This window comes from Chrysemys picta, chromosome 4 (genome assembly GCF_011386835.1).
Source record: "Chrysemys picta bellii isolate R12L10 chromosome 4, ASM1138683v2, whole genome shotgun sequence".
NCBI lineage: Eukaryota > Metazoa > Chordata > Testudines > Emydidae > Chrysemys > Chrysemys picta.
Window position 1 is genome coordinate 64,098,870 of NC_088794.1, and position 12,830 is coordinate 64,111,699.

Below are 12,830 nucleotides of genomic sequence, written 5' to 3' on the forward strand. Positions count from 1 at the left end.
GGAGTCCCGTGAGAGCCTCCGCATCCCTTAACCGTTCTAGCCCGCAGGACAGCGGAGATAAGCGGGAAGACTTGAACCTTAGCGGCTCCAAAGGCAGAAGGAAAATGTAAACAGCCCAAGAGGCGTTGTGTGCATCGCACAGCCTTTGGGCCCTGATGGTCATTGGACACGGGGAGGTGACAGCACGGCATGCATGATTCACTCAAAGCCCACCACCAAACTAACCTTCCCAGAAGCCAAAGATATCCTCTTATCACCCCGCAAGAAAGTATAGCCCTCCTCAAAGGCTAACGCCTGTGGTGATTCTCGCTCTACTTCTGAGCACACTTTGTTCCTCTGCTCTACGCACTTCCCATCTGTAGCACCACAAAGTCACAAATGCCTCCTCCTGACATTAGCCAAGCTGGCAATAATCAGTGGAGCAGAAGGATGTTCAGTGAGGAGATTCTCGTGATTGTGGTGCCTTCCTCCATTCCTTGGATCATTCATGCATCTGGACCTGGTTCCTCTGCCGGGCATCCACTGACACCTTTGCAGAACAGTGAGCATTGTCCCTTTCCAGACACCATCCAGTTCCTGCATTTTGTATTTATGAGTCATGACACCTGTCCCTATTCTCAGTTTTGTAATCCCAAGTAATTAGTTGATTTCTGGGCTCAGTGGCTCCTCTCTCTTATGAGGTGGTGGGTCTTTCATTTTGGTGGACTTATGCCTACCCTTCTGAGACTTCAAATAGGCCCAGAACATAAGAACGGCTGTACTGGGTCAGACCAAAGGTCCATCTAGCCAAGTATCCTGTCTACCAATAGTGGCCAATGCCAGGTGCCCCAGAGAGAGTGAACCTAACCGGTAATGATCAAGTGATCTCTCTCCTGCCATCCATCTCCACCCTCTGACAGACAGAGGCAGGAGACACCATTCCTTACCCATCGTGGCTAATAGCCATTAATGGACTTAACCTCCATGAATTTATCCAGTTCTCTTTTAAACGCAGTTATAGTCCTAGCCTTCACAACCTCCTCAGGCAAGGAGTTCCACAAGTTGACTGTGCGCTGTGTGAAGAAGAACTTCCTTTTATTTGTTTTAAACCTGCTGCCCATTAATTTCATTTGGTGGCCCCTAGTTCTTGTATTATGGGAATAAGTAAATAATTTTTCCTTATCTACTTTCTCCACATCACTCATGATTTTATATACCTCTATCATATCCCCCCTTAGTCTCCTCTTTTCCAAGCTGAAAAGTCCTAGCCTCTTTAATCTCTCCTCATATGAGACCCATTCCAAACCCCTAATCATTTTAGTTGCCCTTCTCTGAACCTTTTCTAGTGCTAGTATATCTTTTTTGAGATGAGGAGACCACATCTGTACGCAGTATTCAAGATGTGGTCGTACCATTGATTTATATAAGGGCAATAATATATTCTCTGTCTTATTCTCTATCCCCTTTTTAATGATTCCAAACATCCTGTTTGCTTTTTTGACCGCCTCTGCACACTGTGTGGACATCTTCAGAGAACTATCCATGATGACTCCAAGATCTTTTTCTTGATTTGTTGTAGCTAAATTAGCTGCCATCATATTGTATGTATAGTTGGGGTTATTTTTCCCAATGTGCATTACTTTACATTTATCCACATTAAATTTCATTTGCCATTTTGTTGCCCGGTCACGTAGTTTTGTGAGATCTTTTTGAAGTTCTTCACAGTCTGCTTTGGTCCTAACTATCTTGAGCAGTTTAGTATCATCTGCAAACTTTGCCACTTCACTTTTTACCCCTTTCTCCAGATCATTTATGAATAAGTTGAATAGGATTGTTCCTAGGACAGACCCTTGGGGAACACCACTAGTTACCCCTCTCCAATGAGGTGGTCTTTTGGTAAAGTATGAAGTGGGAGAGCACTCCTTCAGTCTTGCCAAATTACTGACCCCAAATTTAGGAGGTATTCAGTTTTCAAGTTGGTTTATTTAAATTAAAATGTATTTAAAGAATTCACAATCAATAGCATGACACAGTTTCAGGATCATCTGCAACATAATTTAAGGGTTCAAGATGCCTGATAATGTGGTACAGAATTCTGAGATGGTCATAACCAGTCAATATAACATTACAGACTGCTGAGATGGAGCGTTACTGCTTTACAATTTTTCTTCTTTTTTCCCAACCTCTTCCCTCTGGCCATTTCTAAGTGGGGAGGTTAAAGAGCTCACTGCTGCCTGTGTACACTATTCCTATTAACCAATCTTGGTTAAACAGGATTAGAGACCCAGATCCTCAAAGTTATGTAGGAAATCAGTAGGAGTTAGGCACCTAAATACCTTTGAGGCTCTGTGCTAAAGTGGATACCTATTCCAGTGTCTCTGATGTCCTCCTGCCATCATTCTAATCCTACCTAAGCGCTCTTTATCTATCTTTCACAAGACTACTATTCTATAGAGGCCACAATCTTCTGTTCTTGGCCCTCTGCTCTTTTGAACCTTTTGTTCTTTTCTTGCTTGTCTTTTTGCCATTATAGCTACCATTTTTGTACTGATCATATTAAAGTATATGTGTCTTTTGACTCCTTTAGTTTTAGAATTCATTTTAATGTTTAGTAATCTTTTGTAACTAATAAACAATACTCTTCTGCTTATAGGTGCAAAACTGGTTCAGGAGGGATACTATCTACAGAGCTGAAAGATGATCTCATGATACTTGTCATGACAAACAAGAAATCCAACTGTACAGTAAGTTGCTGAAATTTAATCCTTCCCGGGGGTAAAATCCTGGCTAGAAAATCAATGACAAAACTCCCATTGTCTTCAGTAGGGCCAGGATTTCATCATAACTCTTGATAAGCCTCTTGTGCTCCTCTTCTTTGTTTTTGCTATCAATTTATTTTTTTTAATTTCATTGGTTGTTGGTAGGTTGGTACTGAATAGATACACAACGAGGCAACATTACATTAAAAACAAAAGCAACAACAAAAAGCTCTACCAAAACAAAACACTTCACTGCATATACAATTCTCCTACTTGGGAAAGGATGAGAAAACAAATGGTATCTGACTGATGTTAGTCACATTGCTAATTGCACTTCTGGAAGGTGCCCTGATACCACACTGATGAGTGTCATATAAGAACCTATTTAGAATATCTTATATAAAATACTTGCTAACACTCAGAAGAATGTGTATATTTTAATCATTCATTTAGTCTATGGTTGAGCTGACGATGCAAAAGTCAGATCCAGAAATGGATTGAAAACACTCAGAGTTCTGAGGTTTATAGGGATTTTGGTTCATCCCATTATAAAGATGGGGAAGATTAGCAAAATTCAGATTCTGATCCAGATCTGAGCTCAGACTTTGAACACTTTTTAAATATTGGAGTGATCAGTATACAGGTTTTGAGTCTATTTATTCATTATATTAAATGCTAGTTCAAAAATTAACTTTTTCTTGCCAGAAATTAGTTTCTGTATTTTTTCCCTATCAGATGATTCTCATTATATGGTAAGAAAATGATAGGAATGATTAAACTCAATACCCCAGAAGAATAAATAGTGAGGCAATGTGATTAGAACTCAGTACTGAAAGTCAGGTCTCTTGAGTTCTAATCCTAGCCTTTCCTGTGTGACCTTTCGTAACTCACTTAATCTGTTTGTGCCTCAGTTTCCCATCTGTAAAATGAAGATATTATTTAACTAACTCTGTAAAGTACTTTGAGATCTTAAGATGATATATATCTATATATCGATACACATATATCTATCTATATATATGCATTTTATAATTATTAATATTGTTCCCATTTTTATGTAGAAAAAAGTCTGAAAGATTTTTCTTTTTACATTTTTTCCCAGAGAAGTTTTTTTTCGTCTATGTTTTACATTACAAATTAAAGGTGTACCTCTTCTGTTTTTCTTGGAAAACTCTATGAACAGCTAGAGAACTAGTAGATTTATGACATTATAGGTACTTTGGAAAGAACTTGATTAACTGAGAGGGGATTTTTATTTGAAATATTAAAGTTTTAGTTTTAGTTTGTTTTTTGTTTTTATCTTATCACTCAAATTCCTATTAAGTGCAGGCAAAGCTTTCTTGTTAAGTATTCAACATATGTCCCTTTAGCATAGGGTTGAGAAAATTCTCAATCCATATCTCTCCATCGTTCAAGGGAGACCTCCAGTATACCAGGGAGACCAGGCTTGATAGTTCTCGCATTTGCAAGGTTTAAAAAAAAAGCCAAAAAATTGGGGAGGGGGAAATGAAACAACCAAACCTAGTTTTCCTTTCCTTCTCCTATTACCTTTAATAATTATTTTTATAATTCATGTTCACTAGGGGTCGGAGTGTCAAAAATGCCTACATGATTTAAGACCAAAGTCCCACTGAAAGTCTTGCGCTCCTAAATTACTTAGTCTCGTTTGAAAATCCTCCACTAGATTAGTAGCATTCTACTGTAAGCCACTTTCTTGCCTTCATTGCACTGGGAATTATAACCAACATTTAAAAAGTTACAGTATGCCTAAAATTCCAGTATGTTCTCTTCCTACATAGTGGGCAAGAATCCAGCAGAGTTAGGCAGGATTGGCCGTGAAAGGAAGGGATGCTGCTTGTGGGGCATAATTTCCCCTCCATTGACCACCCACAGAAGCCCTGAAAGGTGTGAGAGGGCAGGGCTGTGGGACAACTGCTCTCCTCCTCATTTTTCCCACCACATCTACATGCTGTGGAACCCTCCAAAACATAAGAGGAAAGGATCTGGGGGAAGCATTCACAGGAGAGACCTGGGCAGGAGCTATTCTGCCAAGGGGACAGAAGGGAACAAAGCACCCAGTATGAAAGTACTTCTGGTGCTATGATAAGTAGCCTGCATAGGCAACTATAAGGCCCCAAGATTGATAACTAGGTTAAAATCTTTCCAGTGTCTTATGTTTAATAGCAAATACCTTTTGTAGGAAGGATGTCCTGGCTTATAATTGCTTGGGAATAGTAGCTGTTAGCAAATAGTAAAGAACTTTTTCATATTCTGTAAGACTAATTCAAAACAGACATTTCAGTGAGAAAAAAAAAACAGCAATGAAATTGTTCAGTACCAGGAAAAGGGAGCTGAAGTGATTACGATACTTTTTAATGGGCATTTTGAGGTTGGTACTGCAATCCTATGTTTTGTATTGTTTACACTTGACAGTGTGAATCATTTTGCTGATTTAATGCTTGGTAAACTCTTAATTCTGATGTCAATAACTTACGGTTTTTAAGTGCAGTGCAGTCCATAATGACTGGATTTGCTTCATGCTTCAAAAGTTTAAACAATCTACAGCATGAAAAAAATATATATTGTTTTACTCATCATAGCACCAGGAGTGCCTTCCTGAAATGATAATGCTGTTTGTTGAGCAAAAAGAGGATATGGTGTTCATGAATATCTAGCCTCGAAGTTACAAACAAAACTTCAGCCTTTAAGTGGAGAAGAGCACTAATTAAAATAGCATTAAAGGTTAATGGATTCCTGTGCATGATGGATTAATTTTAACAATTGATTTTAAAAGGCTTTTAGAAACAATGACTCCTTGAATATTAATTGAATGTTTTTGAGTTTAGGAGAAAAAAAATCTTAATCCTTGTGTTGATATGTTATGCAGTAGTTAGGAAAAAGTAATAGTTTACAATGAATGACTGAGATACATTGACTTAACGAAGCCACTGCAAGTACTGTGCTTTAACAAGGGCAGATGTTATTTTTGTAATTCTGGAAATTCCCTTTTATGAAAATTTCACAATTCCCATTAAAACACAACTTCTTGTCTTCAACTTCACTTTATAAACCAGGGCTCCACCTCCCCTGCAGGAAGCCTGATTAATTTATCTTTGCATGGGGAATTCTGTGCAACCTGAGGGGAATGCAATCTACAACTCCAGTCTGTGGGAATACTGTGGACCTGCAGAGCAGAGGTCTGCAACCATTGCTCTAGTCTGTGTGCTGGAATACTGGCTGAAACTCCATCATGCCCCTATCAGGAGTTTTGGATAATTGGATCACAGTAACCACAGATACCATGGTTTTGCCCTGAACATGTTCTCAACAGATCACTATGTCCCAACCTATAACAATTTTTAGAAACTGAAATATTTCTAAAGTTCTTTGTAAAATGTGTGCACATACAAGAAAACATCATTTTCAAGCTCAGACCATTAAAACCTTTATACTGTGTCTTGTCACACTATCATTTATTGTTGTATATTCCACATATTTTACGGATAAACTATTTTAGAAATGTTTTAAAGAACATAAATAGTTTTTACTAAATCATGACGATTGTTATCTGGTCTTTTCTTCCTAGAGATCTCTCAACCATGCACTGACCAGACTCTCATCTTGTGAGCTCTTTGAGGCAAGGATTGTGTCTGCTTACACCTTCCTGAGCCCAGTGAAGCCCTGACGCTGATCAGGCTCTTTGTGCACTAGCTTTATGTAAATAATAAATAATAATAATTAATGCCACTGGTTTGCTTTGGAGATCTGCAAGCTTCTACCTATAGCTCACTGTCACCCTAATCCCAACTTGTTATATTACTGATTTTAGCAATGCTTTTTGAAACAGTTAACCCCAATTTAAATGTATACTGAGATATCTTTGCTAAAACTACTTTCCTAAACAGCATATTTTAATATTATCTGATTTATGTTGTCATTTTAAAAAATCATATTTTGTATTTAAATAGATTAAATATTTCAAGTGACTAATGATTTTGGATGCCTCCATCTTTTGAGTGCCCAACTTGAGAAACTAAAAGGATTTTAAAGTTTTTTTGAGGATGGATGGTTAGCACTTTGAAAATCTTGGCACTACTGTTTTCATCCCAAAGCACTTCACAAATGTCTCTTATCCAGCACCACTGAAAAAAGCAGCCACCTCTGGAGAGACAGCACTGGACAACCAGTGCACAGCATGCTGCCCAGGTATGGGTGGGAGAAGGGACATATTGGCTAAAAATACTAATGCAAACCTGATTTGTCATGGGATCTTTAATTTCTGCTCTTTGCTGTGGTGATGAACCCAGACGCAGGCTCATTGTACATTATTAAATAAATAAAACAATAAAGTAACTATTGACCATGCAGTTTTAAGGTCTTCTCTGAAATACTCATACACAGTATATTGCGTGGTGCTTACTCTATTTTTCCCAGAAGGATTAAGGTGTTAGGGGACTCTGTTGGCATTTGAATTTGAGATCCAAGGAAGTGTTTTTTTAATATAAAATTTATGTGTTTATTTTAAGTTACTGATCTTAGTGAAGTTAAGTAAAAGAATGTGCTTTAGTTACCACTAAAAATGTAACATCTCTATATATGAGACTCTGTTTTATGTAACTGAATCTGCAACTTATTAGAGAGACAAGGTGGGTGAGGTCATTATTGGACCAACTTCTGTTGGTGAGAGAGACAATCTTTCGATCTTACACAGAGGTCTTCTTCAGGTTTGGGAAAGGTACTAAGTGTATGTCTACACTGGCAGAGTTACAGCGCTGGCAGTTACAGCACTGCTCAGAGAGCGCTGAAGTGAAACCACTGTTGTGTGTTCACACTGTCAGTTGCCTGCGCAATAGTGTGTTCACACTTGTGGCACTTGCAGCGGTATTCAGAGTGGTGCATTCTGGGCAGCTATCCCATAGAGCATCTCTTCCTCTTCTGCCTATGCTTGTAAGAACAGCAAGAGGAGCAGCCGGACAATCCACCCTCTTCCACTCTCTGACTCCACCACCTCAACCAAGCTTCATACTCAGCAGTGATGATTGTAGTATTAAATTGCTTGTTTAAAATTGTTTAAAATGTATATAATGCCTTTTGTCTAGCCAAAAAATATTTCCCTGGAACCTAACTCCCCCATTTACATTAATTCTTATGGGGAAATTGGATTCGCTTAACATCGTTTTGCTTAAAGTCGCATTTTTCAGGAACATAACTACAACGTTAAGTGAGGAGTTACTGTATCTGTGAAGCCAAAATGCAACATTTTACAGAAGCAGTATTGTTTGCAACACACAGAACATTGGTTCAGTGATTTAAAACACAGCCAGTATTCTCACACCTGTCACTAACTGGCGGACCCCAGACAAGCACCCATGAGCCACAAGACCCCCAAAATGGTGAGTAGCCACAGGGGCAGGGTAAATCAGTGTTCCCGGGCCCTACTGTACACTGAGCACATGGCTCTTCGGGAGAGCCAACACTGTGGGGGGGGCCTGATAATTATTCCTGTCCCCACATTTTCCACATGCTGTGTTCATTATGGAAGATATCTCGCTGCTGAGGGTGAGCAGGAAATCAAGGGAGGGTCTTCTCCAAGACTGCAGCTTCCACCCTGGCCCTTATGTGGCTCACCTGTGTGCAGCAATGGTCCCCCCACCCCCCAGATGCTGATGAGGTCCAGCAGCTCGGCATTGCTGCAAGCGGGAGATCGCCTGGTCTGTGGTGCAGGCATGGAAACCTGGAAAGATGCGCTGAGACCACTGCACGCATCACTGAGCAAACAGGAAGGGGACTTTTAAAATTCCAAAGGAATTTACGGGGTACGAATGACGGTTGGTCACCTGAGGGCAGGGTAGTAGAGTTCAAACCGATGGCCAGGGAGGTAAGAACAGGCATTGTGGGACACCTCACGGAGGCCATTCGCAGCACTGTAATCGACCAGGTTGTCTACACTGGCACCGTGGCGCTGTACCCCGGCACAGAAAGATGTATGCCTCTCGTCAGGGTGGTTATTTTACAGCGCTGCAAACTGCAGTTTCTGCGCGCTAAGTGGCTTGGCAGTGTGTACATCTCGGGACTTACAATGCAGAAAGCTGCTTTACTGTGCAGAAACTTGCCAGTATAGAGAGGGCCTAAGTGTCACAGCTAAATACAAGATCAAACAGATAGTTTAGCATAAGTAGTTAACACATATTCTAAGGGACCAGTCAAGGTGAAGTGGCCAGTTAACACTTCTGTAGTCTAGGACAAAAAGGGGAGTTAGTGGGTCACAGATTGTTGTAATAAGTCATAAATCCAATGTCTGTATTAAGACCATGATTTTTAGTGTCTAGCAAAGTTATGAATTTTAGAATCCAGGCTCGTCTTTTGGAAGTGTTGTGCAGGTTTCCTTTGAGGATGAGGACTGATAGCTCAGATATAGAGTGATCACTTTGTGAAAAATGTTTACCCACAGGTGTTTTTCTCTTTTATCATTTTCCTGTGTGAGTTCATTCAAAAGCATAGGGATTGTCTGGTTTGAGCCACATAATTGATATTGGGCATTGAGTGCACTGGAAGAGGTACACCACATATTGTGATAGGCATGTGTAGGACTCATGGATCTTGAAACATGTATTGTGGGGGATGTTGATCACTGTCTGCAGGTTATAATATTTAAATATTTAGTGCATAAACCCCACACAGGCTCTGGCATGGATGGGGTTAAAACCTGGTCTCAAGCAGCCAGACATCCCTGCAAAAACAGCGAGGATTGCAGTGGAATGTAGCCACCTGACAAACTGGCTGTCTGCAGTCTACTAATACTAACAAGAGTGAGTGGATTAGGAAGATCTTCATGGTGGAATGTTTGCAGGCCCCACCCACTGCAAGAAAGAGAAAGAGCACAGAAAAGTCCAGCATGATTTCAGAAGGAGCTAGAATATAGATATATCTATATCAGCAGGGCCATTCTTACCTATACGCAAAGTATGCAGCTGCATAGGCCCCAGGAAACTTGGGGATGGTGTGAAGGACAGAGAGAAGAGGGGGTGAGTGATTGACACCTGTTGTAAACCAGAGATTATTTTGCTGCAGTAGACAGGGCCAGAAAAAAAGAGATGGAGTATAGAGCAGAATGGGTGTCCTATCCTGCATTTTCTGGGCACCGTGATGAAGAAAACAATTCCTTAAGCTTTTAGGGGCCATATCCTGCAACCTCCTACTCACATGAGAAGGCTTTATGGAACCAAGTAGTCTTTTTAAGTTAATGGGTTTTAGGGTTGGACTATTGAGGCCCAGATCCTCCTCTTGAAGGGGATCCTTCACACACAGAACCCACCTTTCCATACAAAAGAGGAGCACATGCACAGCTGTTGTGGTGACACTTTTTCCTTCTCCATCTTGGGAGGACTTTCTAGGCAATCTGATATCCGAATGAAGAGATGAAAATTGAGTTGGTTGGGGATGGTTTGGGTGGGAGGGATTACTGCAAATAGACCCAGCCTTGTGGAAACTGGTCAGAAAAACTGGCAACCCCTCTGGCTTTGCAACTATTGTGTTTTTTCTGCTGAATGCTTGCTTGAGATCCTTGACACACGGGTGACCAGAAGGAAACTGTGGTAGTGTGGGTTGGAGCCAGGCTGTTCTGGAGTAGGGGGGAATCCTGGCAGAGATTTCTTCATTCTAAGGCTCCTCTCACTTCTTTTTCCTCAGCGGGAGAAGATCTGGCCATAGTTAGGACAGCATAGGTAGGAAAGCCTTTACTTTAAATGTGAACTATGGATGGTAACTTGTCCAGATAAAGTAAGAACTGACCCAAACCTCTGCCCAAAACTCAAATAAATCCCAAATCAAAATGTATTTGTTGTCCAGAAAAGTATGGACTTTATTATAAAGTTTGACTTTATTATAAAAAAATAATTTTAACTTTCCTGTGTATCTGTATTTCCTGGTTCTGGCTGGGACAGGAAGGGCAAGTGCTAAAATACCTTTTGAGAGCCTGTTCTTGCGAGACATATTAAATATCTCACTAGGAAGCCCATTTTGTGATACTTCCAGATTTTCTAATCTTAAGAAGTCTGAAATATGAAATATTTCAGCAAATATGGGAATTTTTGCATGCTTATCTGGTTTTATTTTAAACTGTTCATAAATAATCAACATCTCCCTGCTTCTTTCAAATCCATCCTAATCACATAGATTTTTTTTCTACCAGCTATTGCTCAGACTAACCTGTCACCCGCATTAAAAAGGTAAAAAATAAAATATGCACTGAATTTAATAAGTAAAATTCAGTATTACATCATTAATAATAGTTGGCTCTGATGTGCAACTTTTTGTCTTCAAAAAGTCCTTACAAATATATTTTATTTGGACTATGGACACACTTATTTTGGAGCTTGTGTAGCAGGTGTTTTTCTTAACCATTTTTAGGAGAAATCCCAAGTTTAGAGGAAATGAGCAGTCTATTATTTAAATTTCCTGAGATTAGAGGAAGAACACTTTGCCAAACAATGCCTCTTCACTTCAAAACCTCTCCTCATAAATTATGTTAGAAGATCTTATTAAAGGTCTGTAAAAATTTCCTATTAAAAATGGTTGATTGCAGTCCAGACCATCACAGCTTTTGTGCTTTCGTTGAAATACCACAGCTGTCGCGAAGAAATATACTGTGAGACAAAAGGTTTTGTTTCCTTAGTAATAAATTATTTCTGTGATATCCGAAGAAAGATAAAACTTTCACTACGTTTGAGTGAAGGAAGATTCTAGTGATAACTTGTTCAAAAATCTATAAAAAGAATATAAGAATGTAGATCTAGATAGCAAATTAGAATCAGACTTCCTTTTAGTTTAATAAAGCAATTACTTCTGAAGTCAGTGAAGATTATAACCATGGATAATGGAATGACTTACTAAAGCACAGTGACTATATCTCAATAGAACCTCAAGTTGAAATTTTCAACTCTGACCTTCGGGAATGATATAACAGAAACCTTTAGCATTGGCAATTTTTAAACCAACCAAACCAAATTTTAAAACCAATCAAATTTTTAAATTATAAGAAACAGTATGTTTACTAATATATTTACAAATAGAGCTGGGCAAATACTGCAAAATTTTTCAGAGGCTTTTACAGATTTGCTTTGACTATGTTTGTGTTTTCATCTATCTACGGAATATGAATTTTCTGTTGGGAATTTTTGCAGAAGCAGCAAATCTATAGGGTATAATGGAATATGTTTGCATAAAGCAAATATTGATTTAGTAAACTCAAGCTTTTATACTGAGGACATAATTCTAAGCATTATACTCACTTAGGGAACAGAAGTATACCATGTGACCTACTTAGCTAGTCAAAACTTAATAACACACCTGTATTTTGTGCACAACCTACAGCCTAAAAGTATTTACATAAATTATATGGCAAGTAATGTTTTATGAAAGATAAAGAAAATCACAATTTGCTCCTGGACAGTTTGTAGAAAAAGGTCAAATTAACTATATAAATTATTTGTTGTAAACAGAAATTGGTGAATAATTTATTAGTGAATTGAGAAGAAATATAGATCCTAGAAAAAAGAGTGCAAGAGATATTTTGGGTTATTGGCACAGAAATTAGTTTGCTTTTATTATTATTTATTTTTAAGTGTCAACACTATTCTTAAGTAAGCCAATTTCTTTACTGTGTGGCTAATAAAAGAGTTGACTGGAATCTTATTATATATGTATATATATAGCACCAGTGATGTGCCGGGCAAAAAACTCCTCCCATTCCCTGAGGAGTTTTCAGTGTAATTTGGACAAATACAATACAAGTCCTTGATCCTGTAATCAGATCCATTTGTACAGGCCCTTATGGGGCCCTGTAACTTTTTCGTCAAGAGTGATTTTCTGATCAATCAGAATTAAGATCTGTAGCTCTCTTGTACAGCAACATGTGTTGGGTACTGAATATTTCAAACTATTGCACAAACATAAGAACTAAGTATTATTATTAACATACTAAATATCTTTAGCTTAGGGTCTAAATATGGGAAATTCGTCTTTGGAAATGATTTTTTCTGGAGGTCAGGGAAGATTACTATATGTCTTTGGTAACAGGATCCTGATCCTGCA

General features: G+C 38.9%; 2 long non-coding RNA genes across 3 annotated transcripts in view; one reads left to right on the plus strand and one right to left on the minus strand.

Moving 5' to 3' along the window:
• Positions 1-40: 40 nt before the first annotated feature.
• LOC122174382 (uncharacterized) lies at positions 41-6,728 on the plus strand. Of its 2 annotated transcripts, none has more exons than XR_006176108.2 (3): positions 41-176; positions 2,633-2,723; positions 6,325-6,728. It is a non-coding gene; the product is annotated as an uncharacterized LOC122174382 (long non-coding RNA). The 2 variants fall into 2 exon arrangements; XR_006176107.2 differs by lacking the exon at positions 41-176 and adding an exon at positions 186-541.
• LOC122174384 (uncharacterized) overlaps positions 5,232-12,830 on the minus strand; it is a 92,225-nt gene continuing 84,626 nt past the window's right edge. The window contains exon 5 of the long non-coding RNA XR_010600553.1: positions 5,232-5,297. This is a non-coding gene — a long non-coding RNA (uncharacterized LOC122174384). The remainder of the gene's footprint in view (positions 5,298-12,830) is intronic.